The sequence below is a fragment of the Anneissia japonica genome, unplaced genomic scaffold (assembly GCF_011630105.1).
Source record: "Anneissia japonica isolate Jap-2015-1 unplaced genomic scaffold, ASM1163010v1 scaffold35812_len14884_cov107, whole genome shotgun sequence".
Classification (NCBI taxonomy): domain Eukaryota; kingdom Metazoa; phylum Echinodermata; class Crinoidea; order Comatulida; family Comatulidae; genus Anneissia; species Anneissia japonica.
In genome coordinates, this window is record NW_022722265.1 from 1 (window position 1) to 12,012 (window position 12,012).

Here is a 12,012-nt window from a genome sequence, read left to right on the forward strand (position 1 = left end):
TTCTGTTTATCTGGATCGCTTTCTTGTAAATAATGTATTTTTTAAATTTAGAAAAGGATGTTATTTCAACTAAAATGCATTGCGATATTCTGCAAAATTTAGTGAAGGCAATATTTTTTTGTATGTTTTCTGTTTTTTAATAGGTAAAATAATATCTTTGACCTAGCATGTAAAAGATTAAAACAACACAGTGTATTATTTTTTTCTATTATAATACAATTTTTCTATTAATTTTTCTCATTCAAAGTGAATAATCCGGCAGTTTCTGACTCTATACAATATTTAGAGTGTGAAGGAAACACTCTAATTAAGCTATTTTTAAAATATAGCATCCATCTTGAATTAAAAAAAAAAGAACAAAACAAAATAATTTACTATTCAAATTGTTTACATAATTTGTATATTTTCTTTAAAATACATTTAGGCTGCAAGGGGGAAAAGTGCAGCCTGTGGGGCCACATAAGGCCTTCCGGCCAATTATTATTCCCACCTTTTTAGGCACGTGGGTCAATGGTTTGCAATAGCTATATTAATTACTGTCTTATATATTATATTAATTAGCAATCCGTTACACAAATATTTAAGTAAACTTATTACCCTCAATTATAAAATATAAGTGGAACATATTATCCTCATTGATTAACAGATGCATTTGTATATTTAATTTTCTGCTAGTAATTTTCAAATCTTATTGGTTTGATCTTAAATAAGAAATTTGAAGTTGAACTGAATTACTATAAAAAAATTTTTAGCAGGTTCTGTTGGAAATTGGCCCAGTATCTTATAAGATCTAAGAGGCTTAGGTCTTCATTTACATAAAGGGCCAGTGCGTCGTAACTCTATTTAAGTGTTTAAATTTAAAGTATATCAATAGATAATCATTTTTAAAACTTCCCTTACTTAATGATATAATAAACCTTCAAATATAAAAATTTAATATACATAATTGATTTTGATCAAATGCTTTACTTGATAATGCAAACAAACATTTTAAAATTGTTTTTGATAATGTTTATGTTCGTAATGTTGTATGCATTTTCCATGTACAGTTAATTTGTGTAAAGAAGGAATTATGAGAATATAATTTAATCATGAAATAAAATTATTTAGCTAAACATTAAAAAATATGTTTTGTTTTACTTATTTATAATCTTTGATTAAGAGTTTTCCACAATCATGTATGTTTTTAATCAACTATTCCTTTCGCAGTTAATGTAGCATCAGTAAACATGGTAAATACATATCCGAGAGTTGGAAAGACCAAGAATTATTTCAGCATTCATTGTTTTTTTTTTCTTTTCTGTTGTGGAGAGCGCATAGACGAGTGTTATATGCACTACACAACTGCACAATTAATGACCAATTGACCATTCTCCCCGGGCTTCTCTCTGACCCCTGTATGCTGCTTATTAAGTAAACAAATACGGTACATAATTGTGTATATAAAAAAGTGAATACATTATAATACTGTATGTGTGTTGAAAATGTACTTTATGAAGTGGCTGATCCAGAGAAAAATATCATGGGTAGGGCATACGTCAATGTATTCCTGTTCATTGTTTAGAAATGCTTTAAAATACGACACTGGTACATTGAAATTTAAATCAAAATTATATTATGTAGCGTGCTCCCCTCTTTCTCCTTTATTTTCCCTTCTCTTTCTGTTGTGGGGGAGGGGGGTCCCGATTCTCCCCCCCCCCCCCCGATCCCCCCCCCCCCCCCCGGATCCACCTCTGCTTTATGTCCAGTATTTATTATCTACAAACTTCTATGGATAAACACAATGATTTAAAAAATAAATGCATGTAAATAAAAATGAGTGAATGTAGAAACTTGACGGTGATTATTACGAGACCGTGCTAGGAGCTTTTAAGAATTACATCATCGAAAATGAGGATGGCTTTCAATTGAATCTTGTCCAGGCGAGATTTAACAAAAGATTAGAAGAAAGAGCTTCTTTTGAAAAAGCAGTTCGAGTTTGGGGCGGCGGATCTGATTAAACTTATACCAAATCGTGCCAACACTGGTTCCCAGTGATGCTCTTTCTCATTTACCTCGGTGATTAAATGAAACACCTACATACAGAACATGTATCTCCGAGTTCCAGCCTACCAGGCACCCATTTATACATTTTGGTGGAGAGAACCATATATTATAAGTTGCTAGCCTAAAGGACACGAAATGTTGTGAGGATTTCCTCCTGAACTCATTCAATTGTTTAAACCGCTGCACCAACTGCTTTCATCGGGGAACAGTGAAATTAAAATTATTAATTAGATGCAAATTGTTTATGAGTTAATTATGATGAGAACGGCGGTACCGCGGGCTATAACCTTTGTTCGGTTCGAGAGGTTTCCATGTAATATCACTATTCTCTGCTTTCATATATATAATAATTAACAATCCTGAAATTTCCAACTATAATAAGAGATAGCTAAGTTGTAGTTTTTTTAAGTTGTATTTATTCATCACTCTTATCAATGTGACGCTTAATAAGAACACACTTCACGACTGAGTAGCATTCTTCAGGTTCTTTATTTCTGTGGAGTAAGTATCCAAAACAAAAGGCAAAGCGAAACAAAACTAAATCTAAAACCCTAAAACAATGAACAAATAAGTTTGTATTAATAACACAGGAGCAGGTAGCTTCACACGTGAAATAACAAATTATTTATCATCAATCAATTAATAAGATCATAGAAGAATACATAAGCCATTAAGACTTGATATAATAAACAAACTATATAAGTACAGTATATAAAAGTAACATTAAAATTAATAGGAAATCATTTACTATCATAATGCATAAAGTATTACACAGTAAAGAGTAATCATAGCACTAAAGTAATCCGTTAACACTTATAGGCAATTCACAAAGTAATATAACAATCACCAAATGGAAATAATAAATGTTCGTCGGATATATCATATTATAATTTATCTAATCGACTCACCCCTAGCAAACACCGGGCAAGCTGACTATAGTCACCAATGACCAATCAATGTACGGTATGGTACTGTACGATATTACAATCTGAATAACTGCAATGGCAATACAAAATATTTGCTAACAATGCACAAAGTAAAATATTAAATGTAATGAATTCATAATTAATAGTTATCATAACAAATTTAATTAGTTAACTCTGATAATAAGATTCACTTAACAAATTTAATTAGTTAACTCTGATAATAAGAACAATAAGACTATAAGTAATAGCAGCATTATTAATCTCATTAACACATTATTCTCTACTAATTAAAACAATCGTATTAACTCATGTAACCAATTCACTCGTGATTGAAATGCATGGCTCCTCGGAGCCAACGGCCAACCATGCCTTAGTTTAAGGAGTAGGTTTTTTAGTTTCATAAAATAACTTCAACTTTCTTTTTTCTCAAAAGTCCAAATCAAAGAGCTCAATTACCTAGCGCATAGAGGCTTTTTCGCATGATGCGCTCTACAAGTCCAACTATTATTTATTATTATTTAAATTAAAATATAATTGTTGATTTACTATTAACATAGGCCTATAACAGGCGCCGCCATCTTGGATTACATTCCATGGGCGCAGCCATCTTGAATTGTTTGTTTATAGTATAGGGCCACCAAGAGTTAAAATATAACTATCATGTAATTAGTATGTCATCATCTACTTCATGGTCAACCTACAGTAGGTGGTCCAACCATGCCTATTATCTTTGTACAGTATCTATAAACTACATAAAGTGCATTATACACTACATGAATCTCAAAAGTCAAACATCTGATAATTAAAATGCAAATCATTGGCAAACTTATGCGAAACAGTTAATTTAAGTTCAGCATTGTATACAAAAAAATAGTTTTGTTAAATTTGCCAAGTAGTCAGCAAAGTCTTTCACTTTAAACCTCTTAAAATATTACCAAGTATAAACTAATAAATGGTAAACACTAACATATTTTATATAATGAACTTATCAAACTAAACAATATAAACTTAAAACTACATACCCTTTCAGAATGACAAAACTTCAGAGATGTGATTACTGTCTTACTCCATTGGAGTTTGCAGCAGTAATGAAACACACTTATGAAAAACTGACTGATTTACCAAACAAACTGCCTGTTTACCAGACACCCTTGATTGGGGTATTAATGCACCCTCTATTAATCCCTTAACATGAGATGAGCTATTTACTTGAGGTGGTATGAATATAGTGATGAGGCATCCTCCCTCATCAGGGTAATAAACCAATTGGGCAACCTTGTGGTTAGTGGTCATTGGGCAGTTTGATGGAAAATGTAGTCCGCAAATGCAATTAGTATAAACAATGGTATGTGGTAGAATGGAACTAATGCTAAAATAGGGACTGCAAAAACACACTGTCACATCAATAATGAACCTTTCCGCTAAGCCCCGCCCCTTGGATATTGTTGCTTAGATTTCACAAAACAGCTGCGTGATAACCCTGATTGGTCCGATGTTAAGTTTGATTGACATTCCGGAAAGGTTCATTTACATTTCAACAAAATGCTAATTTTATCTAACCAAATATCTAACTAACTTTTTCAGAATGGTATAATGAAATTTTCGTTTCAAAATAATGATCTTTCTACTTTTCAATTACTCTACCTGTATATAGGCAAAAAATTCAATACCTTGTGGTATGCCCATATTTCGATATACCATGAGATCGTCATGCTTATATTAGCATAATATGGGAACATCACACAAATTTGTCACATGATAGTGTGCACAGAGCTTATTATCCAAAGTAAACTAGGCCATTAGTATGGATAATGGTTTAGAATCATGTAGACAACCTTTTTCATGACATACATTTAATGGTTACAAACACAATCAATGACATGATATCAATGACATTTAATATTTGACACTTCAAGTACTTAAACAATGTACGATTGTGAAAGATATGTAGCCTACTGTTGTAAAATCTTGAAAACTTTTAATACATCAACTGAATTATTATATTGGTAGTGTGGTATTAAAGATACGAAAAGTATAAATGTAATGGTTATTATATTACTTAAATTAATTACTATGGATGAGTATTATAAGTATACAAAATACTCTTCATGACCAGATGGTGAAAAACACAGTTAATGACATGAATGCTCCCATGACTAATTACAAGATTGTTGTAAAACCTTAAAAACCTTTAAAAAAAATCAACCAAACATTAAATTGCTTAGGCGAGACCTTTTTTTTTGTTTAGCGAACCTGCTGCCCGCCAATAATGATGAAATAGCATAAAAATAAAATTACAGTATATTTTTGGCCAATTAGCCCACCCGCCGCCACACAAAAATGAAAATTTTAGAAAATAAAAATAAAAGTTTATCTTTTTTTTTATTACGCCCGCCGCTGCCTTGAATTTTCGAAAAATAAGATATGTAATTTCTTCCTAATTAAATTTAAAGCATTTAAACATTTGCTAAATAAGAAAACAAAATTTTATTTTTATTTCTTTTTCCACCCTCCTCTGACGATCTTTAAAAAATAAGTTCGCGAAACAAGGTATAAAAAAGTCTGGCCTTATTTAAATAGAATCACACAATTTATAGCTTTCAATTTTTGATGTAATTTAAAGTTATGAATCATGTTTCAGTAATTTACTACTATCACATTACTAATTTTATTTACACTTCACAAATAAAATCTCAAGGTATAATATTCACTGTGACTTTAAAAGTCCCCAAAAATACATTTCTATATATAATATACGAAATTGTAAATTTAAAGTTGATCGTAAAAGTTCCAAAGAGACACAGATCGGAATATTCAATGTTCGCATTTACTGACTTTTTACTACAAACCCTGAATGCATTGTCAGCTAGGGTTTATGCAATGAGTGTAGAAACGGTATGTGTCTGCTGATTGTCAAGATAGTGTCAATTAGCAGTGTAGGCCTACAAAGTTATATATGATAGTTCAAATTTACTGAACATGATACAATATATATCTCAGTAGGCCCTATTATAGAGAAAAGTGTGATAAAAGTAGCTCTCACAAATGGCTTGACAGCGGAGAGTTAGTGAATAGTATCAAAAACAGTTTCCTTTTATCTTAGTGCTCTATAATAGTATCTTTCCAGCATTTAATCAAAGGAAATCTTAATTTACTTCAAATTATTATTACTACATCAATTCAATTGTATGTATACAAATTATATATATATGTGGTCATATAGGTTCACGTGTTCAAATAGTAAACAAAATATTATTTTGATGCGTTGAGTTAAACATTTCATGAATATTTTAAAACTAAATCGATAATATGACCTCTTATTTGCACAATGTTTTCCATCATCACATATTACTATGAAATCTATATTTTTCATTATTCTCCTGACTGCTTAAACTTGTGGATTCAATCTGGTCAAACTTTCATTGCAAAGAAGAGATTAACAACTTCAGACATTGCTACATGGATTAAACGTCTTCTATATCTGTCAAATTAAATAAAAGCTTATTAGTAATTCCAGAATATTAGAATAAAAGTACAGAATAGACTACACAAATTCGAACAATAAATAATTATTAGGAGAGCAGTCATAAAATGGAATAGATTAACTTGTTTGAATAGAGCCCCTTTTTTTGCTCAAAATCTCAATATCTGTACTGCATAACAAAAGAAATTTAACTTTTAAAAAAATGATATAATACCCCCAAAGTAAACCAGAACATAGAGAGCAATGATAACACAAAAACGTAGCAAATGTTGCTCATTTGTAATGGGATTGCTAAACAAAAAACTATATGGTAAAAACAAATGATATCAGAAACGAAAGGGACTAACAAGAAAGACAACAAATCTAAAATGGGTAAACCTATGACAAGTATGAAGACTAAAAAGTGAAATAAAATAAATAAAAATTAGAGTCAGGCTCCAGAGGAAAAATATTTTATATATGCTGTACAACTGATTTCAAAACTGGGGGAAAGGGGGCGAAACCACCTGCCCCTCCCAATTCCCAAGATTTTCGTCAAATACCGTATTCTTATTGTGTTTTAGAAACATCAGTTGTACAACATATGAACATTTTTTTCCTCCGGAGCCTGACATTAAGAAGGTAACAGCCTTAAATAATACCGTACTGCATGAATTAGAAGGGCCCAGGTATGAGAAGCAAACAGTATCGTAATATTAACACAATAATTTTTTCCAATCATAAATGGCATAATTAACAATCAGTATCATCAAAGGGTTAAGATTAAAATATAGAATATTTTTCCATTGAAAAGATAAAAGCCTTTAATAATACTGCATGAATTAGAAGGGCCCAGGTATGAGAAGCAAACAATATCGTAGTATTAATACAATCATTTTTTGCAATCATAAATGGCATAATTTTAACAATCAGTACCATCAAAAGGGTTAAGATTAAAATATAAAATGTTTTTCCATGTTCTGGAAACAATATTATTGTGTTCATAATAATAAACATTGCCACTAAATGTGTGCTGTTTGTACATAAAATTACCTTTAGTGTCTTTGGCTACGTGAAAATGCTTCTTTGAAGTGTGGTCTTCCAAAGTCGATGGCATTTTGAATGTACTGCTCATTGGTGATCCTACTGATGACAAATAATTTCTTATTTTTACATTATTTATGTATTTAGGCCCAACACATGTACCAAGGATTGTTAATAGCGAATATATTTGTGTCCTACTTGTAGGTGACAATCTCTTCCACACGACAAACGTAGACACACAAAGCTGTTACACAAACTAGGCCTGTATCTGAATATGATGTTTAGGGAGGGAAGATTTGTTTTGTTCGTGAGAAAAAACAAAACCCACAATACTGACAGGAATGGAATCCCAGGACCTTGGGATCGGAAGGCAAGCATTTTAACCACTCATATTCTTGTATATATATGAAAAAAAAATCGCTTTTTTTCATTTGATGGTTCTTGCTACTGATTTTCAGTAATTAAGGATGACTGCTGTGCTCATTTAATGTATATTGTATAATATAATACCCCAAAGTAAACTAGAAAATAGAGGGCAATGATAACACAAAAATGTAGCAAATGTTGCTCATTTGTAATGGGATTGCTGAACAAAAAACTATATGGTAAAACAAAAGATACCAGAAACAAAACTGACTAACAGGAAAAGATAACAAATTTAAAATGGGTAAACCTATGACAAGTATGAAGGCTAAAAAGTTAAATAAAAAATATTTAAAGCCAGACTCCGGAGGAAAAACATTTTTTATATGTTGTAAAATTGGCATAATTAAAAATCAGTACCATCACGATTTTTCCATGATCTAAAAACAATATCATTATGTTCATAATAATAAAAATTGCCACTAAATGTTTGCAATTTACACATAAAAATACCTTTCTTGTATTTGGCTCCTTGAAAATGCTTCTTTGGAATGTGTGCTTTTGATTTAGATTTTATTGAAAGTAGGTTTAACATCAACTGACGTTTAACTTCAGATCGTCGTACTGCAACCAAAACATCCAATTACCCTTACCAATTTAAAACATAATCGTAAAATAGAACTTTTATAGCTCCATGATTGTACTAATGAATAATATTTTTTTTATAAATATTGTTCCCTATTGGAAATAAGTGGTTTTAAACAACTTTATGGGTTTTTACTTTATTTACTTATTTATTTAGGCTCACAACACATGTACCAAGGATTGCTAATAGCAAATATATCAGTGTCCTACACAACAAACATAGACACACGAAGCTTTACACAAACTAAATCTCAATATGATGTTTAGGGAATGGAGTTGTTTTGGTTTCTGACGGCAATTGAACCCAGGACAAGCTGGATTATCCTTGTATATAAAAAAAAAAAATTAAAAAAAAATCGCCCTTTTTCATTTGCTGCTTCATGCTATTGATTTTCAGTAATTAAGGATGATTGCTGTGTTCGTTTAATGTATATTTTAAAATTACATGTTCAAATGATGCTGTTGTACACCAATAATAAAATTCAATTCAAAATCAAATGCGTCTATTCATAATAATAAGCAATGTTACTGACTGATTACATTTTGTACAGAAAACATTACTGTTGTGTCCGAACCACAAGGTTTGATGTTTAGCGAACCGCAAGGTTCGATGTTTTGCTCCCTGTGAGCGCTTGCTGTTTTTATTGGCATTAAATGGTTACCTTGAAAGTTTACCTACAGTACGTCTTATCATTCCTCATTTACGTCAATCTAAGAGTGACAAATACGTCAACACTGGAAAGGAACACAGTGACACCAACACTGCGAGAAACAATGACAGATCATGATGATGATAAAGTAATAACAAAGGAGCACCGTTATCCCTTAAGGAAAATTAAACCACCTACTAGACTTGATCTATAGAACACTGTTACAATGAGTTACAATGTTTGGACAGTTAAAAGTTAAGGGGGAGGGATGTTGTGTCCGAACCACAAGGTTCGATGTTTAGCGAACCGCAAGGTTCGATGTTTTGCTCCCTGTGAGCGCTTGCTGTATTTTTTGGCATTAAATGGTTACCTTGAAAGTTTAACCTACGTCTTATCATTCCTCATTTATGTCAATCTGAGAGTGACAAATAAAACAATTACCTATACTGGATACTGTTTGTTTCTTGTCCACACTTGTTTGCAAATGTTTTGGAATAGACAAGACATCTTCCTATAACAAATTTAAAACGATTACATAAAAAATAAAACATTAGTCATACTATTGTGTATGGGATTTGCACTTTGAAAAAACATGAGTTTCACAAATGTATGAGACGATATAAAATTAATATTTTTTACTTTATTAACTACAGCAAATCTAAATAGATCGCAAATATATATTGATATATTTCCGATATACATTTTACATATAATTTTGTAGCCATTAATAATGATCAAGAATAAAATCCCACGTACAAATACAGCAATTTATATGTACTAGCATATACGGTGCATTGTTGAATGATATTGGAAGTCGAGGAGGCAAACGTTGAGGAAGTTATGGTTATCGTGGCATTATTTTTCTAAATGACGTCTTTGTGGCAAAACAGGGGGTGGGGGAACACCTGGGGTAAGCCAGTAAACTTATGTGAATGTATCCAATCTGAATTAAATGGACCTGAATAAATGGGTAAAATTCATGTATGTTATTTTGTTTTATATTCATACAGAATACATTTTTTTTAAATATTATTTTATTTTATCTTAAGATTCTACTAATAAATAACAAATAATATTTACTGTGCCTAGTAATAATATGGATAATAAATATGAGTAATAACAATAATAATACATTAGTAGTAATAACAAAATAATAATGGTTATCATATTGTATATTTACGGCGACCCTGTTTTTGGTGTTATTTGCTATAGGCACCTGACTCTGTTTTGCACTGCCGACTCTCAGTTTTGCACTGCTGCCAATTGTATTTTGTCCTTTTGGCGCCGTTCCATACTAATTCAAATTCGTTCGATTCGTCAGTGTAAATTGCAAATGCACCTCAAGATGCTATTCAAAACATGTTGCTAATTTTATTACGGAGACCTAGCTCTATTAGATATTTATGACAAAATAACAAAAGCGATCAATAATAAGGAATATACTGTTGGAATTTTTCTTGATCTTAGCAAGGCCTTTGATACCATTGATCACAATATACTTATAAATAAACTCGAAAACTATGGTATCAGAGGCCTTGCTCTTCAGTTCCACCTTGATCATATTTTTAAGTTACAAAAAAGAATTGTTAGAATTTGTTCAAGTGCCCCATTTAATTCGCATTCTAAGCATTTATTCAAACACTGTAATATTCTTAATATTTATGACTTAAATAAACTCGTTACTGCTACATTCATGTATCGTCTTTCTAAAGGTTTTATTCCATCCTACATAAGTTCCTTATTTATTAACGCATCTGAGATACATTCACATAATACAAGATTTTCTGAAACAAATTTTATTCCCGATTCATCACTTGCTAAACTAAGGCGTACTTCGGTCTTTTATAACGGCCCTAAACTTTGGAAAAATATACCTTCTGATTTTAAAAATAAACCCTCTCTCTTTAGTTTCAAACGCAATTATAAAAGACATCTGGTCTCGGTATATGGCGAACAGTAGTTCAGCAATCATTAGCTTTACTTTAGTTACACTTTCATATCTGGATTTTCTGTTTCCTTCGACTTCTTAAATAATTTTTGTTTGTTTAGATTGATTGTTTCTAATTTTTCCCTAATTTTTATTTTGTGTTTGCCCGGTTTTCTTTTTCACGTTTACTTATAAATTACTTTGTCCATCTGATTTTTAGGCGACCATGACTTAAAGTTCTCGAACTTATCTTGGTCGCCTTCCACACAAATAATTTACTTTTATGTATTATATTACGACGTATTTATTGGCTTTATTCATGATTATGTTGTATTGTGTGGAAAATGAACAATAAACAAACAAACAAACGGAGGAAATTTGTGGAGAATAAAATCTAATTTGTTAGGTTTATTAAGATTTGACTCTAAAATAATACCATGAGGGTTTCTTATTTGTTTTTTGCTTTGTTTTATAAATTTGTTTAAACAAAACATTCTTGATTACACCGAGCTTGTTTACTGTCACGCACTATGAAACTTTGGGCGATCTGACGTCATCACAGCTGAAGCACGTCTAGTGCAAAACACCCCACGAAAATGGACCAATTGGTGGGAAGGCATAGTTTTTGGGGGCGCAACCTATTCTGTTTATAACCAGGGTTGCCATTTGGCCTTTTTGACGGCCAGATTTCTCAAATCTGGCCGTATACAAATTTGCCTGGCCGTATACAAATTTGCCTTGCCGTAGCATTTGAAAAGTCACGGCCAAACTATATTTGGCCGAATTTTTGAAAAGTTTACATTTTTTTCAATAAAGGCCTAATATAACATAGACTTTGTTTTGGATATTTTGTTTTTGTTAGCTTAAATTCTATATTTGATTCTTGTCTTGCACCTTTGTTTGTACTTGCACTAAACACTTAATCTAGGTTCCCCGATTCAGCCGGAT

The 12,012-nt window shown here is 31.5% G+C and overlaps 1 long non-coding RNA gene across 1 annotated transcript; it reads right to left on the bottom strand.

The window, feature by feature from the left end:
• Positions 1-2,516: 2,516 nt before the first annotated feature.
• Positions 2,517-4,426, bottom strand: LOC117111815. Its single transcript, XR_004445924.1, has 2 exons — positions 3,995-4,426; positions 2,517-3,042 (listed from the first exon to the last, which is right to left on the bottom strand). It is a non-coding gene; the product is annotated as an uncharacterized LOC117111815 (long non-coding RNA).
• Between the last annotated feature and the right edge of the window lie 7,586 nt (positions 4,427-12,012).